Source organism: Motacilla alba, chromosome 5, assembly GCF_015832195.1.
Source record: "Motacilla alba alba isolate MOTALB_02 chromosome 5, Motacilla_alba_V1.0_pri, whole genome shotgun sequence".
Classification (NCBI taxonomy): domain Eukaryota; kingdom Metazoa; phylum Chordata; class Aves; order Passeriformes; family Motacillidae; genus Motacilla; species Motacilla alba.
Window position 1 is genome coordinate 52,729,261 of NC_052020.1, and position 19,141 is coordinate 52,748,401.

The following is a 19,141-nucleotide window of genomic DNA, read 5'->3' on the forward strand; positions in this document are numbered from 1 at the left end:
TGTAGGGATGCAAAATCTGAATTAATCCCTGGATCTGTCACTGAGTTTGTGAATTTGGGCAAGCAGTTTAAGGGGCTTAATTTCTCCTTTGCTCAGCAAAGAGAAAATGCTTTCATCTTTTGTTCATTTGCAGTAAAAGCTTTTTGTTGTGGTGGGGACTCTCTTCTCTTGCTTGTATGGCATTAAGCATCATCAACTGCTGCTAGTAGAGCTGACTGCTCCTGTAATGTGCATAATAAGAATATATAGCACAGGGACACAGAAAATAGTGGAGTCTGTGACTTCCAACTGAACTTTGAGGTCAGGTGTCAGGGAGGGGTTTCTGGAACTGGGGTCACTGCAACAGCAGAAAGAACTAAAAAATCCAGGGACTTCATGTAAACTGTAACAGGTAGTCCTGAAAATCTGCTGGTTCACCAGGAGAGGAGTGGTGAGGCTGTGGAAGGAGGCAGAAGGTCTGTGGTGTGTGTTCAGTTGAAGTGGAGCTTCAGTAAGCAGCAGGTGTCAGATCAGCTCAGGGAGCAGGGGCTAGAGCTGTGCTGATAGTACCTAAAATGGTTTTATCTGCATGCTGCATGCTGCCTCCCTGTGATGGAACTGGAAAGCTGTCTTGTGGAAATGTGATGTGGCCTTGTAAACTGGGGACTCTCAGGGGCTTCAGTCCTTCCTATTGCTGTTGAAGCTTATTCCAAGGTGTATTAATTATTAGTTTTTCATTAAAATGTTTTACTTTTAAATGGAAAAAAGGGCTAAATTTTATAGAGAAACTTAAGAGCAAAGCTTCAAATTATTATTGCTATCATTTGGAATATGGTGGGAATATGTCTCTACAGGAGTGTAGTGTATTCTTCTCTAGGATGTGCTAAAGGGAAGGTAAATCTTTGGCATATACTTCTTTGGACTAACTTTGCTTTGAATCTGCTTGAGCCTTTAAGACATAGCTGGCAGATGTTCATTCTCATGTTGGACAAAAAATATTTAGTTTAAATATATCCACCTATTTTAGGCAGCATAATGCCATTGTTGCGTGCTTGTTTTATCACCAAGAGTCTGACTGCTGTGTACATTATCCTAATGTACAATGAATCAGAGAAATCTCAGCTCTTGCTCACAAAAAGAGGCTTAGATGAGTACAACCTCCTTCTTTGAGTCAAGTCTTAAAATTTGTCCTGGATCAGCGTTCCTGGAATTTGCAAGCTGCTCAGATTTTTTGGCTGGGGCTGGGCTGCTATTACCAAACATCAATACCTGTGCAGGATTGACTGGAACACTGGACAGCTGTGGGAAGATGGTAAATTCTCATTTTACTCTCAGCAAATCTTCCCCTGATGTTGCAGAGGGATTTTTCACTGCTGGGTGAATGGGATGGGAGGCCTTCTGCACAAAACTGAATTGTGATGCTTCTGGCTAGGCTGGGCATTGAGTTGGCTGTCAGCATGAAAGGTGAAAGAGAAGTATTAGTCCTGGTTCTCACAGCATTCAAAAGGTTATGTTTAAATGTGTTTCCTGTTTTATTGCAACATACCATTTGTTACAATATGGTTCATGTTGCTGTCTGTATAAATTGATCAGTGCTGATTATACTGTAAGTGGGCAGTGTTTGGCTTTGTGTTTGAACTCATTTGGGATGTTAAATGTACTCAGTTTGTATTGTATTCTGTTTTTATTACCTTATGTTGTTCTCACTGTATTGTGTGTTGTAGCATGTGTTTACTCCTTTTGGCATCGCTGCTTTTCTGCTAGATCTCAGACTAGAGCAGTTTCCTACACCTTGCATGTGGCTTTATCAAGTAAAAATATTTTTTAAGGGTTGCCTGGTGCTTTTGCATGGCTTTTATGTGGCTCCTGAGGAGTTCAGGAATGGTGTCTATGCCCAGGGTACATCACATGGCCTTCAGCAGAGTGGTGCTGCTGGGTGTTTTGGAGGAGGTGAGAGGGCTGAAGTGGTTGAGATCAATGGCACTATTCCAACCTGGTGGCACATGTCCAACTCCCACCCCAAAACAGGGCAGCAGGAGCTGTCTCCGGAGACTCTGTGTAATGTGACCGTCTTTACAATTGTCAGAAACTTGAGACTAACAAGTGGCTTGTATGATCAGGAAATGTGGCCATCCTTGTTTCAGTCACTCTACTCCTTTTGGGTCATCCATGGTGTTCCCATACTGCTGCCGTGGGAAACCTGGTTCCCAGGAAACACTCATTAATGATGAGAGACAAATTTGCTCTACAAAATTTGGCCTTTGAAGGATGGAGGTGAAGGGCAGATGTCTTTGCCACTGTCATTTCTGAGCAGTACTTGGTGCTGCTTCTCTGGACAGTGAACAGAAGATGGGGGGGCTGGTTTGTCCCAAATACCCTTTCTAGAAGATGTGCCTTAGACTTAGTATGATCTACAGGTACTGCAGAGCTTTTGTAAGATATCTTGAAAACTATGCTGTGGGCTGAACGTGGGGCAGAATTTGGCCTGTAACTATTTTTGCCTGTAGCTTGAAATTCAAATTTGAGCCCAGAATCTGCAGTTAAAATGTTCAGGTGTTAGTGTAACTTGTGTAATTGTAAGCTGTGAACTATTTGTCTTTCTCTGAAGATTTTGTTGCAAAGGCAGGCAAATACATTTGACATTCCTCCAACAAGCTCTCACAAGGGTAATTTTGTGTGGATGATTAAGTGGCATGGAAACACTGTAAGATACTGTCCTTTTGTGGATTTTGTAAAGAGGAGATACAGTTGAAATAATTCATAATATGCACAGAATCTCAGCAGACTGCTGAGATAGCTTCTTTTAGCAATTACCTGCAAGAATAAAGTAAAAAAGCATTTATTATTTATACTCACTTTTTACATATTAAGAAATATTTCTTCTGATACTTTTAATTTTTATTTGTAGGCTCCAAATGAATGTAGAGTAAGACAAATGTGTTCAAGGAGGAAAAATATATGAGTTAATACATTAAGTTTACATATTTTTTGTTTGATGGATTTATGGTTTTTAATTACATCTTCGTGTCTTGCATTGGGATCCCTGGGGGCCCTTTCTGAATTTCATACTTGTACTCTTGTACACATGAGATGCTTTAACCTGCCACCTCCTGCAGCCTTACTGCTGCTTGACTAACCTCTGCTGAAGTTGCTTGTAATTCAAGTTTAAAATCAGAGACATCCACAAACAGCTACATGATTAGAAGAATATTTGTGTGGTTGAGAGAGTTTCTCATGCTGACATGTTGTGAAACACAGGCTGTGAATGGGTTTCTCTGATTTTTGTGTGGAAGGTGGAGTTTGTGCTCAGCATTTGCTCAGTTGATCACAAGAAGCAACACCCTGGCTGAGTCTTACTGGCTCCCTGAGGGCAGTTTGGCAGTGGGAAGTAGTCATGTCTTTGGTAATAACCCTTTGGGGAGCCATAGCTGGTTTTAGGGAAGAGTATTTTCAGCAATACATCATCCTGAATGTACATCTCCCTACTTCTGTCTCCGGTTGCATGCGACACTGGATTTTCATTTCATAGCAGTGTGCATCACGGTTCTTTTATTGACAGGGGAATCAATAACCTGTGTTAACAGGTGGAAAATGTGAAGCCTGTTTGCTCTGTGCAGTTTCAGTTGATTTACATGGGTGAATTGCAGAGGAAGCCAGACTGCAGAACTGGTCAATGTCTGTGTTCCAAATCCATCTCTCTGTGTTGGTATCATTACCTCCGTCTGCTTTTCTCCAGCACGTCCTCTTCATTTTTCTGTTCAGTGGGAACATAATTACCTGTTTACGTGGATGTGTGTGGAAATAGTGCTGGGATCTATTTGTTATAACTAAGATATAGCTTACTGAAGAGGCAAAAAACCCTGGCTGACAATATTCAGGCTTTCCAAAAGAAACTTGCTTTTGGGACTGACAGGGAGTGTGAACATTCAGGCACAACTTGAGCTCTGTTCTCAGATTTGTGCTGTGTGTTCTTTTATTATTCTGGTCATGGCTGCTCATAAGCACATGCAGCTCAAAAGCAAAATAGCTCTGTTTGTGCTGTAAGAATTTAGTTGGGTTTAAGCTTCTTATTGCCAAGTCTTTTGATGACACGAAAGATGTGTTATATACAGGGCTGGCTTCCCTGACTCACCCTGAGTTCTTCACTGAGTGTTTTATTCCTGTGGGAGGGTTTGGCTCTTGGAGGATTGGGTGCAGTGAGAAGTGTGGAGTAGATAGTTAAAGAACTGAAATGCAGAACACTTAACCCTGGGAAGTGAACACAAGTGAGAACACAAAGACATTGTCCTCTGAGGTGATTCATTGGAAGTCTCTACTTTTTTTGTTATATTTTTACAATTTTTATTTTAATTTCTCTTGCTAGAATCATAGAATATCCTGAGTTGGAAGGGACCCACAAGTCCAGCTCCTGGCCCTGGACAGGACCACTCCAAGAATCATACCACACTGGTCCAGGTTCAATCTGATTTTACCTTCTTGTGACTGGAGCAACAGTCCTGTTTGCTAGCGTTAGAAAATTGTCCATGGCATTCTGTTCTTCCAAGAGGCTGTGCTTGTGCTTTCTTTGGGAAAGCTGTGTCACTAAGCATACTAGTAATGGTCCACCTGCTGCTAGGGAAGTGAGCTGAAAAATGTCTGGTTATTCAACGAGAAAAAACATAGATTCACTGAGTGCAAAACATACTTCTTTCTGTACCTGAACAGGATTTCTGAAGTCTGTGCAACAACAGAGTTAAGGTAACCCTGATCCAGCAGGGTGAGTTAACTCAGGAGTGATTCTTGGAGTGGTCTGTCCAGTGAGTTAACCCAGGAGTTTTGTAGCTCAGCTTAGCTCAGCTCCTTACAAAGCAGGAGTGACATCAGTGGGGGATTAGAATAAGCTTTGTTATCTTCAAAGGCTGTTTACTTAGTGGCTGGGGAATCGCTGTGTTGGTAGGCACAGGTAGGAAATATCCTGGGGCAGGTGGGTGCTGACAGCATTGCAGAGAGCCCCTAGTGTTTCTCCTCATGCATCCCTGCATTGCCTCCCAGCCTGCTGGCTGCCACTGCTTTTGTGCACTCCACCCATACAGAGGTCTTGAAGAGATTGCCAAGGTTATTTTGGGTGCCAAACACTGAACCCAAGCAGTATCCTTAATTTCTATAAATCCTGGAACAGTATCACTTGTATTTTTCTTACATGTGTACATCTGTGAGTTTTCCTTCAAATGTTGGTTATAGGTATCTTAAAAATGTCAGAGTTGAGTTCTGAGAATAGTTACCTACCCTTGGGTATTTCAGCTATTGCTTGTTATCACGTGGAAGATAATTTGGATTTGGATTTTTGGAGGATTTTTGTGCAGCTCTTGGGTCTTCTTTGAAGAATTCTTTTTGACAGCAGTTAAGTTACATCTGATCTCCAGAAAGAGGACAACCTGATTTACAGATTTATGTATAAAAACTGCTATAAACTTAATTTGGAGCCCACTGGGATACACGTCCCACATGCAAGTGTTTCGCAAGTCCTTTTTCTCTCAGGAAAATGTCCCTGTAAAAGTGGTCTTGAAAGCGAATTTTTGCCTCATTGGCATTTTTCAAAAGACAAAACACAGATGCAGTGTTCCAGGCAGATATATTTTTGTTCCCAGCTGTTTTGAATGCTCATTTGATGTTAAGTCTTTGTTCAATCCAGTCCTGTGTCATTAATGACTTTGGAGTAAGTAGGTATGCAGAGCTGGAGGAAATCCTGTTTTATGTGTTCCTATTCTAGGAGAGCCTCAGAAAGACTAACAATAATGCAGCTCGGTGAGGTAATGGGTAAACATAGTAAGAAATAAAACGTGCTTGTTCCTTACTGAAGCAGAAAAATAGCTTATGAAGCATAATGTTGTCTTTGATAAGTGTAGATAATGTGACCTGCTTCGGTCTGTGGATTAAGACATTAACTGGAGAAGGTGAAACGGCCTCTCGTAAAGAACCTGTCCCTCTGGTTGTAAAGGAGGTGTCAGCAACTGTTAAGGAGGAATAAGGAGGAGCAGGAGCCCAGTCATAACCCAGCAGAGTCACATGAAAGGCTCGCCTGCCTCGGTGTTCAGTGAACTCCCACCTGAAGTCGAGGGTTGTGTTGTGCATTCAGCCTTACCCTGACTCCCAGGTGGGCACTGCTTCAGTCAAGGGATGGGTGGTGCAAAGCAGAGGTCTGCTGGAGCTTGGGTCTGTAGGTGTCCTCTTCATGGTTCTCCCGAGATGCTGTGGGAAGGAGAAAACAGCTTCAGCTTTTTCAGAAACATCCTTCAGCTTTTCCTTTTGCTGAGTGAAGTTTAGAAGAAGTGTTTCAAGAGGAGCCAGGGTTCTTGCAGGAATTTCTTCATCAAGTTCTTGAGGAAGTTAGGGCTGAATTTAGAGCTTTTGATCCTGGTCAGTGAATGGATAGCAGGTAAAAAAAAAACCAAAACAACAGGATAACATTTTGTGGACTTTTGTTTTTTTTTGAGAAGAAAATATGAAAATGTATGATTTTTCCATCATCCAGCTTCCACAGCAGCATGTGTGAATACAGCAAAACATTTGAGCTCCAGCCCACTCACACGGTGCTGCAGGCCTCCCTAGGGGCCCAGGGCAATTCAGCTAGCATTACATTTTCAGATAAGCTTACCCCATTTAGCACATGCATTTTGATCAGCCTGTGATTACAGGCTTTCGTGCATGTGTACCAGAGCCCTGGTGTTGATGTTCCTTAGACATGCACTGGTTTTATGAGCATTAATCTGGTGTGTGCACTTCAAGCCTATTTGAGTCCCTCTCTACCTTCATCTTTTTTGCTGCAAAACCACAGAGATCCATTTATTTTGAGTGAGTAGGCAGACTCATACTTGTGACGTATTTTAAGACTGCTTAGAAGATATAAACTTATTTAAGTGCTTGTGATTTATCTGGTTTTGCTTTATTTGATTCCTTAAATGTCAGCCACTCTGTGCAGTTCTAAGATTTTCCTCCTTTATTTGGGAAGTGTGGGTTGATGAGAAGGCAGCTGATGTGCTGAAAGCATCACTCCCTTAGGAATTTGGTGTGTGAAGTGTTTAGCTGGGAAGAAAGCCCTGTGACAATTACCCTTTTGTTTTTGTTTTCTTTGCTTCCCCCCCCAACCCCCAAAAAGCTTCGGTTTTGCCCTGCTGGTTTAATGGTTAAAGAATGCTGCGACTCAGCTGTGCAATGCCTTTCAGGTAGTGAGAGGTATCTGAGGAATGAGAGGGATCCCATGGGAATGCCTGGCTGGCACTTGGTTGACCTAATCTGACGGGTCTATACATAGTCCCAGCTCCTGCCAAGAGAGCATCTGATGCAGCAGCAGCTGCTGCTGGGGGTGTGACCCCAAACTGTGGGGCCTGCGTGGGCATGAGCCTCCCTACCTGTCTGGTGGGTGAGGCTGCTCCAACACTCCTGCTCTCCTGTGCTCCTGGAGAAGGCAGCCCCTTCAGGAGACCTTGGCCTGGGTGGAAGGAGCTGTTGGAGCCCCCATGGCAGGAGGGAACTGGGGTACCCGAGCCCATCTTCTGCAGAGGAGCAGCTGGCCTGGCTCCCTTATGCACCCAGTGCTCCTTGGTGCAGTGTTTAGGGGAAAGGAGGGAAGGGGTGGAAAGGCATTTGGCGCCATGAGCTTGTAAATGCCTGGTGGAATGTGCAAGGTGGGGGGTGGCTGGAAGCATCTCCCTCTCCTAGACCCCACTAGCCGTGTACTGGCTCCAAGAGGGGCTGCAGGAAGGATGGAAACCCTCCGATTGCTGCTGCTTTCCAGAAACGCTTGAGATCAGAGTCTTATGAGTATGTATCACCTCTCATGTATCTTGCTTGTTTCAGGTTATGTTGTGATGGCAGTCCTGATCATTATCTCATTTTAATTTTCAAGAGCATGATGTATGTGGATCCACCTACTGCGCTCAGAGATTTCACTGCGAGATTAGAGACATGTTTAGGAAATTAGTAATGAGAGAAAAACACGTAATTAAAAATGCTATCAGTTGGAAGCTCATCCATCTTCAGCCAGCTTGTTGGAAGAGAAAGGAGTCTTACACAATACCTAGTGGTGGGAAAATGCATTTGGCTCTCCACATTTTAAACAGGAAGGAACTATTTAAATGACAGACTTACAATAGTAATTGGGGCATTTACTTGTGAACACTGGATAACGTATTGTCGCTGAATAATATTGCAGTAATTCTGTATAAAGTTAAGGTAGATCTTGTTATATTAGTTTACTTTGAATGATGCCTCCACACAATTTTTTAAAACTTATTTGGAGCCTTTCTAAAACAATTGGGTAATTGTACTGAAAATAGCATTCATATTTTGAGGCAATCATATTTACATATGCCAAATATTGTCTGCAACATTATGAGGATGCACACTTCACAATTAATTTGTTCCCTAAGATATACAATTTTATGTGAAATGTCTTAAATTCAAAATCTGCAACAGAATTCTAGCTCTTCATCCCTGATGAGCATTATAAAGTTGCCATATGTCTTAAAATGTGCTCAGCACAACTGCAATTGTTCAGACTGTGAATTTCGTCTCATTTTATGATGAAATCCTTAGTTTAGAATAATTTTATTCTTTAGTAGGAGAAACACCATTTGGTCATATGGTTCGTTATAAAATGTGGTAACTTTTGAGCATTTCAAACACTACATGTGCTTCATTTGAGTTTTTATGCCATTTTTCATGAACAATTAGCAGTACCTTGTTGTCATTTTTGTCATGAAATGCCCATAAACTCAATTATCTTCCTGTTTGGTCCCACTTACACACAGAAAACCTAAGCAGATGTCAGAGCAATAACCAGGTGTACGTTGTAGTACTTTGCAAACTTCTAATTGCTGCAGGGATGTTTCCTAGTTAATGGCTGTGTTTATTAAGTGCTCCTATCTGTTGTGCCTTGTTCAGGAGTGTACCTTACATGTGGTATGCTCAGGCTGGTTTATCCAGTGGCAGCCTGGGAGTAACCTTGCAGGGGGATGTGCTTTTTCAGTTGTGTTGTTTGTAGTGTAGTTAGCAGAAGTGCTGAGTTGCTGGTGGTGGAGGGTCCTGTGTAATCAAGTACTCTGTGATCTTTGGTGGGTGCTAAAGGTGGCTGTTGAGTATCCACCTCTCCAGAGGTGGTGAGTGTTGTTATCTGGGAGGATGGACAATGAGGATGAGGATGGTGTGGCCAAAATGACCTACCAGATGTCAGCAGTTCTTGATGGTGCTTGGAGCCGGGAGCCCTTAGCTGGTGGCTGAGGGGTCCTTGTGTCTCAGAGCTGGAGGTCAGCAACTGTGGTGGAGAGGATGGGCAGCTCCTTGGCATTCCCTGTTGTGCTTAGCCATGGAGAATTGGCCTTGCTGGAGGGGTGTGAGGGGAAGCAGAGTCTTTCTTTCTTTACAGCCTCCTTGGGGTCTGTGCTGCTGTGCATGAATGGGGAGATGGAGATATGGACTGAGGATAGCTCCAGTTGCTCTGTGTTCACTGCCCGGAAGCAATGGTAGTGCAGGAAGAAGAGACCCTTGATTCATGACCCTGTGCAGTCCTGCAGACTTGTACCCAGACCAGGCCAGAGTGCCAGGATTGGTTCTGAGATACATTATGTATTGATGAAACAATGAGAGAGATCATCTTTTCCCAGGAATTAAATATTTGCTTCCTGGATGAAAGGACCCAACATCTGGCTCTTGGGTTTCATGTATTTTATTATGTAGATGTAACTGTTTGCTTTGTTCCTGCAGTAATGTTAACCTACTAATGTATGAAGCTGTTTCAGGTCAGTGAAAACCTGCATATAAATCTTTATTACATGCACTTGATTGTCTTTAACTCTTTATAAGATATAATTAGCACCCAGTAATCATATTGTGCTGTTTCTGTGATTACCCTGGTAGTTAGTGTGCAGTGCCATCCTGGTTTTATAGACTGGAGCTAATGCTAACTTGATTGGAATAAAGGACAAACAGAGGCCTGTGTTGTTGGCCAGGTAATTTTCTCACCTTTCTGCTGCCCAGTTCCAGTGCCTCCTGCAGTTCTGAGATGTGGCTTCTGATTCAAAAGCCGTGATCTTCAAAATGTGGTGCTTCAGGTTGAAGTGGGGCCATTTTCAGCAGTGGTGTCTGTGATGGGAGGGAGGAGGAGGATTGTGGCAGGTCTTCAAGGCTGGTAACTTGGCAAAGCACTAGTGCCTAGAAATGTTTTGATCCTATTGTAATGAATAGCTGCTAGTTCCTGTTGTTGTTTCTGTTTTGATTGAGTGCCCAGCTGGTGTGTGGTGCAGATAGGATGTTGGGGCAGGGAAAGGAAGTAACTGTCAAAAGTGCATCTCCCTCAGGAAAGCAAGAATGTGGAGGCATGGTAGAATTGGGGTTTAAATAGCACTTATTTTTCCTTGGTTTTCATAGTGCACTGACCATATGCAATTTTCCACATGCTGGGTAATGGAAAATTGGCCCCAGAGGAAGTCACTTTGTAAGTCTAGTTTGGGATTATAAAATCAATCACTCTTGGGTCACTAATTGATGTGGAAGATAGGAATTTCCTATACAGTATGATAAGTTCATTGGTTCTCTGGCAGGGTGTGTACAGTGCACTGTTTAGCCAACGATATTCTTTCCTGATTCTGTTGTTAACTCAGGAAAAGCATCAGGTCATTTACAGCTACACCCAAATTGTGGGTTTGTTTCTGAGTAGTAAGGGGAGGGTGGAGGGAGTTTCTCATGTAGGATCTACATGTGCTCTATGAAGTTTGTTTTCATCTCTTTGTGGCATAGTAGCAAAGCTTGGCAGCTGTGTGGGAATCATCAAGATTGATTGCTCTTGGTGTTAAGCATCTTGTATCTCTGAGTTTATATCAACACTATCCTTCTTCCAGCAGTAGCATCTGGCTCATTGGCAAGCTCTGTGGACAGTTGTTTTGACCACTCTGGAGATGCCTCTGGCTGTCATGTGGCTGCTGCCTTGGCTGTGCTGCTTTGTTATTCTCGCTGGTCCCGTTTTCATTTATTCAGTTTTTGGCTTACCTTTGATTCTGATCAATTGCTCCAGAGACTGTAGTCTTGAATAAATCTTGCCTAACACTCTCATGCAGGAACTTCTATGAGATGCTGATGTTAATTTATTTCAGTGACTGCTGATGGAGCTTGGAGCAGTAACATCCCAGCCTGTGCCTTCTGTGCAGGTTCTCCCTGTGAATCACAGCATCAGGCATGTGGAGTAAAACACACATCTTTGAGCATATCCTGCATAATGGCTTTCTCTGAGACTGGAGCTGCAAGCATACATCAAATATTAACAGTGCACAGTCAGTGCCTGGAATGGTGCTGAGAGTCCTGGAATCAGCCACTTGGATTTTTCAAGTTGACCATTGGGAGCAGGGTTTCTGGCCGTGCTGATATGAACTGTCACAGGAGCAAAGAGTAGTGTGTGCCAGTTCTGGATTTATATCCTCAATTGCTGTCCCTACCTGCTTGATTGTGCTTTTTATTCATATACCGTGTACTTTAAAAACATTATTTTTTTCAGAAGTACTGTGGGTCTGGAAGACACATGAGCTTAAATAAAAGTGAGTGTTTCTTAAAATATTAAAGCATCTATTTTCATTAAAGAGGCCTGTCAGGTTCACTACTTCTCATGATTGAAATTAGCAGAGCTGTGATGTGCAGGAGGTGGGACAAGGTACTTATCTTCACTGCCCTTTAACTCTGATGATCTCTAGAACTGCTTCAGTGCTGTCCACAATGGGGGCTCTTTGACAGACTGTAAGATTTTATAAGGATGTTAACAAGGATTACACAACTGGTTTTATATATGTATTTAATTTGTAATGATAATACTAAGGCAACTTGGCTGGCAGGGTTTTTTAATGATTTGTTGCAAATTTGCCACATAATGCCAGAAGACCTTCTTTTAAAAAGAATGGAGAAGTTTGCACACCAAGATTTAACTTAAGTCATCACCCATCAACTATAAACATGCATTTCATGGGCATTTTATGAAATAAAGAGGCAGGCTGGAGAAAGAGTTCACTGCTAATTTGAAATTAGGAACAGGGATGTTTCAATTTAGAGGGAGATACAATGACTTTGCATTCAGTATGAATGTTGCCATGGATTTCTTTAGGGCCCAGGTCTCACTCTGGGGCTGTAATTTCTATTCTTAAAAGAACCCTTTCTTCCTCTGTACTTGGCCTTTTCCAGCAGGTGATGAGGCAGCTTCTTTCCCAAGGTCCCAGAAAACAAATTAAAATAAAAACATCCTTTTATGTTGTACCTTCAATTGAACGGAAACATAAATGTCTCCTATGATGTTAGGCATTGTCTACAGTTGTGGAATTTCTATAGAGGTAATGTAAGATACAGTAAATATTTAAGAGCCTTGTTAAGTGTGACTGGTAGGAGAGCTAGTGCCTTTCATCTCTTAGCTGCTGGTTTTAATAGGATCTGGCTTGAAGGGTTTTGAAAGTTGTTGCCAGGTATTTGATTGCTTTTGTGTCTCAGGAGACAAGGCATGTTTTGTGTGTGTGAGGAGACAGAGAGAGTTTGCAGAGGTACTTTTGCCAATCATCTGTGGACATGTCTACGTGTGCATGTGTTATAGGCAGACATAAGCTCACTTTTCCCATGGGTTTAATATGTTTATATCCTGTGCCTTAGCAGAGTTTATAAACCCTATTAACAAGGCTTTTGAGATGCTTTGAGCATGGGCAGAGGAGGTTTTTGTCTGCCTGCAGGCGTAGCCCCTTGGATTTATGTTCGTAGAATACAGACCTGGGGCAAAGGGAGCTGCTCCTCTTTGATTACACCAGTCCTTTGGATGGCGAGAGGTTGCACATCTTTCAGTTTTCACAGGACCACTGCAGGGCTTCCTAACAAGAGGGTTACAGGTGGATATTGATCACCAGACTATTGTCATTCCACTCATGTGAGTGTGATTTGTTGGGCTGATTGAGGCAATTCTTGTCCAAGCCCTTCTTCTGATATCTGCTCTCAGTCTGTTCATCCCCAGCCTGGATTGGTTCTGGGGCTTGTCTTAAAACAGGTGCAGCACCAGCACTTGGTCTTGTTAAATCTTGTGAGATTCCCATCGAATGGAGCTTGTCCAGCTGTCTCTGGATGGCATCCCATCCTTCAGGTGTGTCAGCTGCACCACTCAGCTTGGTGTCACCTGCAAACCTGCTGAGGCTGCCCTCGACCAGCCTTAATGAAGGTGTTAAATAACACTGGTCCCAGTATGGACCCTGAGGGACACCACTTGCACCTGCCGTCCATTGAGATGCACAGATGGGAGTAGCTGGACTTGCACCTTCTAATTTATGCATCTCATTTGGATTCCTGAAGCTGGTCCCTGAAGATGTAGGGAACAAAATGTAGCAATTCTGTACTTTGTATCTGTAAAGGAAGATTGAAAGTGGGATATAAAATGTAGCATAATTAATGCTAAAAGATAGTTTTGGGTGTGGTGATGATTGGCTGTATTTGACAGAAGAATTTTTCAAAGTGTATAGAGGGTCACAACTAGGACAAGAGGTATGAAATTAATATAGGAATGATGCAAGTTGGAAAACTTGCTGTGAGCAAGATGGTGTAGGTTACTAATAGTAACTAAAAGTCATGTAAGTGGAGCAGTATATTGAAGTCTGTGGCACTTGGACTCAAGCAGCAAGTCTGTGCACAGATATGTTACCCATCTTTCCACAACTAGTATCATAGGGCTGGGGAATGAACTTCAGATCTTTAAAAAGTAGTCTAGCTTTCTCCACTGGAATGGGCTTATTTGTCTCTCTATCACCTCCCACAGTTGTTTTTCACCTTCTCTTCAGAAATTCTCAAAAGAAGAAGATTTCTCAACACCATTCTGTAGCAATTGCCAGTGCTCACTCACCTTTGATAATTTTTCTTGAGTTACCTTTGCTTAAAAGTAGAATGATTTCCTATTTTCCTTACCCAAGTGGATCTAGAAGGCAATTTTTTACCAAGGTGGATGAACAGCTTGGAGAGGGAGGTGGTGTCTCATACCTGTCACCTAGAAAGCAGAGGAACTCAAGCAGACTCTTCAGGCAGAGTGTGGCCAGCTTAGGGTTGAGGAGTTACAGATGCTCTTCATCATTCCTGAACTATTCATCCCTGTTACGTTTTTTTCCTTTTTTTTTCCTTGCTTAAGTCCAGTCAAGGAAAAAAAGTTAAAACCCAACTCCACTACAGTACTTCCTAAATTCAGATGTAAACCCAAAATTTTTCAGTGAGATTTTTTATTTTTGTGAAACAGTCAAACCAAGGCAGTGAAACTTAATTAAGATGAAGAATAAGTGCAATCCACTTTCGTAATAATAAAAACTGCATGGTGTGCTAACTGTGCCCTGTATGCAGTAATTTGTAGCTTGCAAGGAGTGCACAATGGGCAGCCTTTTGGTTGTGGAGGCTAAATCGTTTCTGTATGGTCTTCAAGTATTCATTTACCAAATAATTGATAAAATGAGCAAGTGAATGAGACACTAAGAGAGTGTGATCCAATGCCAAGTGCTGGTTTCCATAGTTGATTTTAAATCTACATTATGCTAATGATGTTCATTTGGAAAATGTGTCCACTCCCTAACTTCTGCCACTCAGTGTTCTGTTAATTGGATTCAGATGGAGTGAAGCAGTGCTAGGGTTTGTATACAGAGGAGTGTTCCAAGCAATTTTTTTTCCTATGCAGTCTTTCTAAGCTAGAGTTGCTTTCACTGTGGCTGGTGTCCAGCTGTTCTTGACCTCCCTCGTCAGAGGTCTGTCTGATACAAATGGGCATGGTTCTACTGGGACAAATGAAGTTATGATCACGTAGACATGCTGCAGATCTCATCTGGGGTGGGACTCCTCTCCCAGTCCACTGGGTTGGCTGGGCTGGGTTGCTGGTCAGAGTTCATCAGTGAGGGAGCCTTTTCACCAGGCTCACAGTGCAATTTGTAATTCTGGAAACACAGGCTGTTGACTTCATTCTAATAGTAGGAAGAACCTTTTGTTTCCCATAAAATGATATTGAGAGTTGGTGTTTCTGAGGCATTTTGACAAGGCAGCATGTTTCTGTGTAATGGTGCTGTGCTCTGATTTTCATCCCTATGCTGAAATTCAGAGGTGTTCTATCATCTGGGCAGCCTCACTGAACTCAAACTGTATGTGGAGTTGGTGGCATTCAACGTGATGACATCAGACAACATCATTTTCCCAAGTAGCTGTTCTAGCCCGTGTGCACTTGCTTGCTTTGAAGAGGAAAGAGAAGTTGTGACTTTTTATGCAGTTGTGACTCTAATAGGCAGAGGTTTTATAGTCTGATTTACTGTGATCATAGGCTAACCAAAATTTATTCCCTGGTTTCAAAGAAAAAATAATTAGGGATTGAAACCTCTATCTTTTAAACAAAAGTGTCTGATTTCTGGAAGAGGATTTTCTCTGAATTTCTGAAAGTCAGCTTTATCCAAGTGGCTGTTTCTGAAAGTAGAATCAGACAAAGGCTTTTTGGACACCAAGTATTGTGTGGTGATAGATATGCAACTGTTTCTACACATACTTGCTGCTGTTCCAAGTGATAATATTTTTCTGAAGGTTTATAAAAGAAATAAGAGGGAAATTAAAAAGACACAACGTGTGTTGGAAGATGGTGTTTTCACATGAACAAAATCAGTACTGAATTTACATTGTGAAGTTATAGTAAGCCTCAGAGCCAAGAGGGAAAATTAAAAGATTACTTAAAACCAACTATAAACATGCAAATTAAAAGTCATAAATTTTAAATGAAGTCCTACACTATTAAAAATAAGCATAAAATTGCATACTAGTTTGGATGTGTAGTTTATAGAACACACCAAATGTTAAAATTGGATGAAATTAAGAAAAACATTTGCAAAGGCAAGTAAAATATCTGTTTAATTAGATTGTAAAGAAAGAAGATTAAAAGTAATATTTTGTGAAACAGTAATTACTGTTTTTCAGAAGTAGTCAGGTTCCTGTGTGTTGATCTAAATTTACCGGCGATAGCAGATCTCTTTGGGGTCTTTTGTTTTGTTTGTGTCTTTTAATTAATTTAAATGGCAACCACTACCTTTATTTTGTTTTCTTTGCACTGAACACACTGCATGGCTGTTTGCTCCAGTACTCTGCCAGCTCATGAAAGCAAATCTGGGAGATCAGCTCATCCCCTCTGGTTCTGAGAGGTTAAAAGCCAACTCATTGCAGGGGACTATACAGCAAGATAACAGGAAAGGCAGCTGAAGCCATTGGGAGGTGAGCTGAGGTGCTGATGGGAGCCTGAGATGTAAATAAACCAGATTGCTCTCATTTCCTCTTTCCACTGTATTATGCATTCCAATAGCACCATTCATCTTTATGACAGACACCTATTGCTTTAACTTTACTGCAGGCCACTGAAGTACATTAAAGTGGGCAGGAAATGGAAATAAATAGAGTTCAGTGGAGCTGCCGAATAGCTAAACACGGCGCAGTCGTTTTTAGTGCGGGGTCACGCGGTTTTCAGCGGATTTATCGTATTGCTTGGCTTTTGTTAGAAAGATGGGCCCTGTTTAAAAGAGATAACGTGTAATTTTTTTATATAAGTAAGAAAATGTGCTTGGATTTTTTTTTTCTCAACTCTTTGGGATGCTACAGACGAAAAGAAATTGGGTTGAGTCTTAGCTGGGTAGAATCAGGGGGCTATGTCTGTGTGCACTACCTCAGGTTGTGGCTGAAAACAGAATAACGGGATTGAGATTTGAAGAAATCCTGCTAGGAGATAGAATGGGAGGAGGGCCACAGTCCGTTGGCTTAAATTAACCTTCCACCTAAAGGTAGTGGGACATTACGGTAAAGAGGCCAAATGGAATTAGGCCTTGAAAATGTATCTACTTTTTTCCTAATGCCTCACATATTGCTCACTTTGGAAATGTGGGTTGCTTTCCTGCTTGTTCAGAGGAATGTTTTCAAGGACAGTGAAGTCACACTGCAGGTTCCAGATACCCTTAACCCGCAGGAGATGGGACTTCAGGTGAATTCTGTTTTTCTGAAAGCTTCACGTGTTTGTTTTTCCTTGATTGTTTATATTCTGATAAGATGAGGTCAGTGACTGAATGAATTCACAACATGGGTTACTTGAAGACTTAAAGCTCATATTTTCATTCCCTTGAGATTAGTCAGATAGTTGGAAACTTCTCTTAAAAAAAATCATTAGCATTTTTTTTCTCTTGATTGCTTTGAACACTCTCTGAGTTTGCTGACTATTGTGCTTGCTTTTTTTGTTGGTTTGTTTGTTTTCACAATGACTGCTATATAGTTGAAGGCAGGCATCAGCCTTCAAGGTATTTGTCAATATAGAAGATACTAGGGAATATTTCACAATGTCATGTAAGATAAAAACTAATTTGTAAGCAGCACGGCAGAGATCTGGAAGGACAATTAAGACAAAAAATCATTAACATTGATTCTTGTGTACTGGGATAGTACATTCCTTTCTCCAAAAGCATCTTTTAAAAATGTTGTTCACCTCAATCTGTATTTAATTATATATTTCAATGTGACATTCAGTGATTCTTCTTTCTCCTAAATTATATTTATATCAAGACTTTAATTCAATTCAGAATACTGCTCTGGATACACTCTCACTGCAGAAACCAGTGCCAGGCAAAATTGTGGGTAATTACTGAGGATGGTTGTTGGCAATTTGACTTTTCATCATTTGTTCGTCATCGTTTGTTCACACTCTGTGCATAGTTCCTCTCTGAAAGGATTAGGTTACAGATGGGTGGGTATTACTTCAGGGACTTCTTAAGTGAGAATCCAGATGCTGTGCTGCCTGCTCTTCTCTTGCTTAGTTTGGGAGTTAGAAGTCAGTAGCTGCAGGTAAGATTCAAAGCTTGTATCTTTGTTTCTCTTTTTCAGTGGAAAAAAACCCTCTCTGTTCTTTCTTGTTAGTTGGACAGAAAATCTAACTGCTAACTCTAAGTATATAGGAAATTACAGATTGACCTATAATTTCAAAACAGTTTAATTTAAGTGCAGTTATCACTGACAAACTGCCTCAAGTTCTTGGAATAGTTCAGGTCCAGGAAGGTTAATTTGGTGTTTCATGCTTTGAAAACCTGGCTGTGACTTTGGTGTCTGAGCTGTGACAGGGATTTTTGGTGATATTGGCCTTTGGCCATGTCCCAGTTGCTTTGAGTTGCTTTGAGTTATGTCTGTAGTTTCAAGGGCAGTGGTCTGGGGATGTGGTATTTTACAGTTGTGAAATGTGGGTTTTGTTTGTGTGCCCCGCATGCAGCACGTGGTGTTACCCCAACAGCTGAGACCTTGCTCGCTCCTCGCTTGCTTTCATGCGGAGGCAGCAGAGCTGAGCTCTTACATCAGAGAGGGAAGCCTCAATTACACAGACTGTTTCCTTCTCCCTGTTGCAAGTAGCAACTTTTGATGTGCTTTCAAGTCTGTGCTCCTTTTCCCTGCTCCTGGTTTCAGAGGTAAAGCCTGAAGGCAGGCTTCAGACAAAATGCTCCAGTGCTCAAGGAAATGTGTGTTTTGCCGTGTGTTCTAGCGGGAGCACAATCCTGGTTTTCCAAGTTTGCCATCCTGCTCAGCTGAACTTGCAGACCTTTTCTGTGAGCTCCTCTCTTGTGGGCAGTTTGCATGTGTGTGTCTAAGCTCCCAGCAGCAGCTGGCAAGCTGGCTTGCATCTGTAAGAACTGCTTGCTGAAAAGCAGTGGTAAATTCAAGCATTCAGGAAATTTGTCCTCATACAAGAACATGTAATTATCTCATGCCCTGACCTTGCTGGGGGCTGCTGGCCTCCTCAGTTCCTAGTGGGACCATTTATTTTACGATTCTAACAGTCTGTGATGTTTGAATATCTAAAATTTGTATGCAAAAGTTAACAAGCTGAGTCTGAAATTAGGGTTTTGGTTTCTGCTGTGAATGTTACAGCATCACAGTATTCTGCTTATCCTGCTTGTTCAGGAGGAAAGAAAAGCATTTGGAAAGTAGGTGTGACAAAGACAGCATAGTTTATTTATGCTGTGGAGGAACAAAAGAGTCATGTTCTTTGTAGCACGGCAGACCAAAGAGGTTTCGGAGCACTGTGTGGAACAGAGGCTTGTGTTTTGTATGTTTAAATTTTGTGCCATTGCCCTCAGCGATTTGCACACCCCCT

At 41.9% G+C, this 19,141-nt stretch overlaps 1 protein-coding gene across 3 annotated transcripts in view; it reads left to right on the forward strand.

Moving 5' to 3' along the window:
* The window catches only part of KIF26A (kinesin family member 26A), a 93,836-nt gene that overhangs the window by 8,095 nt on the left and 66,600 nt on the right, over positions 1-19,141 (forward strand). The window contains exon 1 of one of the 3 annotated variants that reach the window (XM_038138398.1): positions 17,252-17,844. The exons of the other annotated variants lie outside the window; for them this stretch is intronic. The gene's annotated coding sequence lies outside the window, so the exon portion shown is untranslated. Of the gene's footprint in view, positions 1-17,251; positions 17,845-19,141 lie in introns of those variants that run through there. 3 annotated transcript variants of the gene reach the window in all.